The following is a 6964-nucleotide window of genomic DNA, read 5'->3' as shown; positions in this document are numbered from 1 at the left end:
ATTTGTGCACCACATTTCATGCCAATCCAACCTGTTGAATTTTAAACACCTAGTGGTGCAACGCTGTCCATCCTGTCAGCATAAAATAGAAAATGGAAGATTGCATATCAAATAGTAATATAAAACAACCACAAAATTCATTCCTTGGATTCATTCCCTGGATGGAAAGATGGATGGATGGATGGATTAATGATGGATGGATGGATGGATGGGTGGATGATTGGATGGATGGATGGATGAATGGATGGATGGATGGGTAGGTGGATGGATGGATGGATGGATGATGGATGGATGGATGATTGGATGGATGATTGGATGGATTGATTAATGATAATGGATGGATGGATTGTTGGGTGGATGGATGGATGGATGGGTGGATGGATGATGGATAGATGATGGATGGATTAATGATGATGGATGGGTGGATGGGTGGATGGGTCGATGGATGGATGATGGATGGATTAATGATGATGCATGGATGGATGGGTAGATGGGTGGATGGATGGATGATGGATGGATGGATGGATGATGGATGGATGGATTAATGATGATGCATGGATGGATGGATGGATGGATTGATGGATGGGTGGATGGATGGATTAATGATGATGGATGGATGGATGGATGGATGATGGGTGGATGGACGATGCATGGATGATGGATGGATTAATGATGATGGATGGATGGATGGATGGGTGGATGGATGGATGGATGATGGATGGATTGACGGATGGATGGATTAATGATGGATTGATTGATGGATGGATGGATGATCTAAGACAAGCCTTTGCACAGCATTTGATCCCTTTTCCTGTTATTCCTTTTTATATTCCTTTTACCATTTATATCACTTTTCTGTTTTGTGTATTTTCATGTTTCATAGAAAACTCATAACTCCAGTTTTAAAGTTAAATATTGTTATTATGTCTGCACTAGGTGATATACCTGGGCTGTCACATTATTAATATAAAAACATCACAATAACACTGTCAGGGAAACAGCCCAGCTGAACAACACGATTACTCATTTAATCAAGTTAAGAGCGTTAAATGATGCATAAAAAGCTAAAAAGGCCAACGTGACACACAAAAGCTTCTTCGATTATCTAATCTGTTATTTATTTACATTCATCCTCTGGAGATCCTCAATGTCTGAAAAAAACTGTAGTTGAGATGTTTGAGTCGGACTCAACGGGAGGCCAGAAAATGCATTTTTTATAAGTTGTGAGGATAAAGTAACGTTAAAAGTGACTATTAGAACAATCTTTTTTAGTGTAAATGCAGTAAAAGTGCATCTGTCCTCTCATTTCCTCTGGGTTTAGACAGTATAAGGGTGTTTCTTTGCCCTACATTCGCCGCCGGCTTTGATTCTTCTATATTCTCACTCTACAGGAATGTGCATCGACTTCTGAAACCCTCAATTACTGACCACTGCCTCATAAATTTCTCCTCTACTCACTTTCTTTTTCCTCCAATCTGATGCACTCTGTTCTTCTCATTCCTCTCCTTTAGGCCTCCAACTCCCACTCTGTTTGATTTCTTTTTCATTTCTCTCCTCCTCCTCCTCTCTTGTCATTTCCAACCTCCCCTCCTCTCATCTTTATTTCCGGTCTCAAAGGCTCTAAACTGACTGACTCATTCTCAGTTATCATTTCTCTTTGAATGACTCATTATTCTGCGTTCAAGATTTACGCCAGTCACATTCAGAGAAACGCTTTCATGCTCACGAGCAATGCTCCGGATGAATGGTTGTATTGATTGAAGCGTTGAGGTTTCCCTAACATTCAGATTAGTCAGATTGAAGCACACGGGGCAGAAGAGAATCACAGCCGTGATTTTCCAGAAGCAAACACAAATATCTGACAGGTTCAAGGAGAATAAATCAACAGAATCCCAGACACACACACACAAAAAAACAAATTATATTCCAGTGTATATAATACAATCCAAACAATGCCAGTTCAAGAAAGATCATTTCACATCATTAAAGTGCTTCTCAGTTCACTTAAGCTTGCTCCATTTCCTTAAATTTCATTTCAGTTTGTTTCAGTGGACTTTAGTGCAGTTTTTCTTAGATGTTTCTGTGAGTTGTTGTGCAGATCTGGGGGTTTTGATAAAGCTAAAATGAGGTTTAATAAATGCAGAATTAAGCCAAGACAGCAGGAGATAAGTCTGGACATTTGTGAAGCAAGAAAAAGGAAACTTATCTCAACCAAGGGTCCAACAAATGCACAGAAATTCAAGTGAAGAAGTGGCAGAATGAGATAAATCCAGTCCTTCTCCTCGGATAATTTAATAATCAACTGCTAGTTCTTGGTTTAAAAATTTAAAACATCTCAATTTGAAATAAAGTTGACAAGAAGTTGAGTTTTCTTCATTAAATGTCATTTTCTTAAGTGTCTCTTCACTCTCTGCTGTCTCTCCTGCTTCCTTTGTTAGCAGCAGCTCAGCTAACAAGTGTGTTTTACTTTATCACCTCACTTCCTGTCAGGAAATAAAGGTTTCATTTTCCTTCCTGCTAGAGGATGAAGTTGGTTCTGAGCGTATGCTAATTTACAGCTGCAAATTGAGGTTTTTTTTAACCTAATGACCACTTTTAGCAAGATTTCAATTTTAACATTTCAAGATTTGTCACAAACACAATTCTACATAGTATAATTATGCAATGATACGATAAGAATAATGCACAAGACACAAGAATAACGCATAAAACACACAAGAAATAAGTTTACACACACACACACGCACACACACACACACGCACGCACTCACACACACTATGGCGTCAGAATCGTGTCAAAACAATCAAAGCAACTCACAGCAACGTGTCTGTACACGCATGATTATTTTCTTACGCGTGCGTTGTCGTGTGCAGATTGTATTTCACGCGTAACAAGAAGCTGCGTGCGTATGAAGTAGCGCGTACACGCCTGTCTGTCACTGTTTGACAAATACTATTACGCGTTCACACACGCGTGCGGTCGCCATACACAATAGAACGTTTCTGCACCGTGCGTACCAGTCCGCCTCACATGAGCGTGTCGTGTAGTTGGCCTTTTCATTTTAGTAAGCCAGGGGAGGCAGCAGTGAGCCATACTGGCGGAAAAGAAGAAGACGAAGAAGAGTCTCCCCTTTTCGACCGAGGCAGTTCCGGTTCGAGGTTGGAGTCGGTGGCCAATTCGGCTCCGGTTTTTTGTTTTTCGACAGGCGGTGGGCCGCCTCCGGGCTCCAAAAACTGGGACTCGCACCGGCCCCAACTCGTTGCTGGGCCAGAGGTGGCCCGAGGTGAGAGCCCAGTACGTCAGGGGCTGGGGTTACAGTCCGACCGTCAACAGCGGAAACACAGAAGCGCCGTTTTTAAACAGCCGAGCGAGCAGCAGTAATGTTCAATGTTTGTGTTTTAAAAACCGGTAAATATAGAAGCAAAATCCAAGCAGCAACGGTCTGAGGAGGAGACCCAAAGCTTCCTGGAACTGTGGTCTTCATATGAAATTCAGTGGAAGTTAGAGGGAGCCTCTTGGACCACACCAGTGTTCAAAACAATCCAGTGGGAGATGGCTACAGCTGTACGAACGGAGCCTGACTAACTCCTCAACAACTAAAAAGTTCAGAAATGACTACAAGAACCAGAAAAGGCAGCCGGGATGCAGCAGTTTTTGGCCAAAAAGACCCCCAATTTTTTCCGGCTGCATTCCGTGATTCCAACTGGGTCCCAGAACGCAACAGCTGAGCAGGAGTTGATGCAGGCCGCAGTACCGATCATGATAGGTAAGTTTTATTAAACACGCTGTTGTTAGCCGACTATGAATACGCCAGCTACAACAGATCCACATCAATATTATGAACGCTACGCCAGCTAACGTGGTCCGGACACAGGATCAGAGGTCGACTATTTGCTAACCAGTTAGCCACTGCTAAGCTAGCAAGCTATGAAAACCGTCTTATAAAACCTGAGAAACAGCAGCAATATTTCATTACCAGACCTGTATTCAGAACCTCCCACGTTGTTACACAATGGCCCATTAATCATATTGCTGAACTATATGATAATCATTGAAATTTCCCTTGAAGAACCAATAAACTCTTTAACATTATTAATACGAGTCTAAAACTTATTCAAAATATCAAATTAACACAATGAAGTGAGGAATACTGGTAATGTGCAGCTATTTTTATAATTTCAAGGTAAAATGCTGATTGTACTGTGATTTTCCAGCTTTGCAGATGTAGAAATTCAATGCATTCATTACTTATACACAGATTTCTTTGATGGTTTTTAGTTGTTGCTCAAATATATCAAGGCATTTAGCACTGCTGGAAATTATTACAGGCATTTTTTGTAACATTTTCTAACATCGTACGGACAAATTAATAATTAATGGAGAAAATGGTTTTAAATTACAGATGCTATCAACAACATTTCTTGTTAATTTTATTTAGTTGTCGGCCTAGGATGACGAGGTCCAGTTACCAGGATCACTACTCTGCAGCTTACTGGTTCCGTCCTGCAGCTCCTTCATGCTGTCCTCCTCGCTACAGACCAAATCAAGTAAGATTTTGATTTAATTAATAAACACCATACATTTACAATAAAAAAAAAATCAAGTAAGATTTGTTTAGACTATGCAGACATCAACATGATCAATATGTTATCTTTTGGCCCATCCTATAATCACAAAGTACAACATTTATTTTAATCAATCAATCAATCAAAGTTTATTTCTATATCACTTTTCTAACATAAAGTAGCACTAAGTGCTTAACAAGTTAAAAACAAACAATAAAAAGACAATGCCCCACATCCCTCCCAACTCAACTCCCATCATACTCCCTATCAACACACACACATACACACGCAGACAGTCACACAGCCACGCACACACACACACACACACACACACACACACACACACTTCTACAACAGAAATAACTAGAAAAGCATGCAGAGAGTGCAGACTTCCGCCAGATCATCTATCTGTCTGTCTGTTAACAGCAAAACTCAAAAAGTTATGGACAGATTTTCACCAAATTTTTACAGAATGTCCGGAAGAGCAAAAGTAACAATCGATTAGATTTTGGAGGTGATCCGGATCACCGTCTGGATCCAGGATTTTTTTTGAAGGACTCTGTACAATTGAGAGATGGCCGCCAAAATCCGTCCATAACTTTTTGAGTTATGCTGTTAACAGACAAACAGACAAACAAACTCCGATGATTACATAACCTCCTGGCGGAGGTAATAAGTTAACTGTGTTCATGAATATAGAAAATAATTACTGACAACTAATGCTGCTTGGGTGCTTTATTCAGGATAAAGGAACCAGGATGCTACTGTGGATCCTCTGCAGTATCTGGAGACGTCAGAGGAACGGTTCTTGGAACAGATCTGAAGACACCGAGACCTGACCACTGCCCTGCTCCAGAACATCCAGAGGACGGATGAAAATTCAAACACCTTGGCTGGACTGATGGGACGCATGGTGTCGGTGCTGGAGCGACTGTCACAGAAATAAACTGCATTGTCCACTATTCCTGCCTTTTTTAGAAAAAGTAATCATATTTTTTATAAATTCTTTTCCTTCTTAGCTATTTAAGTACACTGGTATTTTACTCTTGCACTTTGGCTGAATACAAATATATTTGTGATGAAAGATGCATGTTTTGTCTATAATCTACAGAGACTTTATTCAGTGTTAAGTGCACACTTCTACGTACACACATTTTGACAGATAATCAGTTGTGCTTTTCAAGCAGATTTCAATCTGAAACATATCAGCAACATACCAGTATGTTGTTTCTTACAACATATGTCACACCAAGCTAGATAAACTGCACTACTGCAGCAGATGTATTATTGAAGTGTGCTTACATTACATGTCTACATACACTACTCACAAAAAGTTACTCAACTTTCAGGAGACATTTATGGAAATTGTAAAAATTAATGCTATGGTGATATTAAATCATGAAAGTAGGGCATTTAAGTAGAAACATGGAATAGTGATTTCCTCATCTCAAACAATTTATTAAAACAAAAGCTAACAGCAGTGAAGGGTATATCACAATAAAAATGTCTCATGACAGTTTGCACAGAACAGCAGCCTTCAGCTGAAATCCGGTACAGTTGTGTCCCACCAGTAGCGTGATCACGGATGTTCCCAGACAACAGCTGACCTCTGTCTCGTAATTAAGATCATCTATAAAGGTAAATATAGATACTATCATCAATTTATTGTGTTTGTTTAACCGCTATGTAGGTTAGCCGCAGCAAGATGGAGTATCTGTGTGTGAATGAGAGGGACCCAAGTGGAAGAGTGAGGTCACAGGGAGAAGAGATCAAGAAGGTGGAGGATTTGAAGTACTTAGGGTCAACAGTCCAGAGCAATGGAGAGTGTGGAAAACAGGTGAAGAAGCATGTACAAGCAGGCTGGAACGGCTGGAGAAAAGTGTCAGGTGTGATGTGTGATAGAAGAGTTTCAGCCAAAATGAAAGGAAAGGTTTACAAAACTGTGGTGAGACCAGCCATGTTGTTTGGTCTGGAGACAGTGTCCCTGAGGAAAAGACAGGAGGCAGAGCTGGAGGTAGCAGAACTGAAGATGCTGAGGTTCTCTTTGGGAGTGACCAGAATGGATAGGATCAGGAATGAGTACATCAGAGGGACCGCACATGTTAGAGGCTTTGGAGATAAAGTCAGAGAGGCCAGACTGAGATGGTTCGGACATGTCCAGAGGAGAGAGAGTGAATATATTGGTAGAAGGATGCTGAGTTTCCCACTGCCAGGCAGGAGGCCTAGAGGAAGACCAAAGAGGAGGTTTATGGATGTGGATAAAGAGGACATGAAGGTAGTTGGTGTGAGAGAAGAAGATGCAGAAGACAGGGTTAGATGGAGGCAATTGATTCACTGTGGCGACCCCTGAAGGGAAAAGCCGAAAGGAAAAGAAGTTTAACCACTATGTAATGGATGC

At 40.8% G+C, this 6964-nt stretch overlaps 1 long non-coding RNA gene across 1 annotated transcript; it reads left to right on the top strand.

The window, feature by feature from the left end:
* The first annotated feature begins 4244 nt into the window (after nucleotides 1-4244).
* On the top strand, nucleotides 4245-5528 carry LOC127537525 (uncharacterized). The gene is made up of 2 exons (XR_007947237.1): nucleotides 4245-4548; nucleotides 5310-5528. It is a non-coding gene; the product is annotated as an uncharacterized LOC127537525 (long non-coding RNA).
* Nucleotides 5529-6964: the final 1436 nt, after the last annotated feature.

Source organism: Acanthochromis polyacanthus, chromosome 15 (genome assembly GCF_021347895.1).
Source record: "Acanthochromis polyacanthus isolate Apoly-LR-REF ecotype Palm Island chromosome 15, KAUST_Apoly_ChrSc, whole genome shotgun sequence".
Classification (NCBI taxonomy): domain Eukaryota; kingdom Metazoa; phylum Chordata; class Actinopteri; family Pomacentridae; genus Acanthochromis; species Acanthochromis polyacanthus.
The sequence above is the reverse complement of the archived record's forward strand: the minus strand, read 5'-3'. Positions and strand labels throughout refer to the sequence as shown.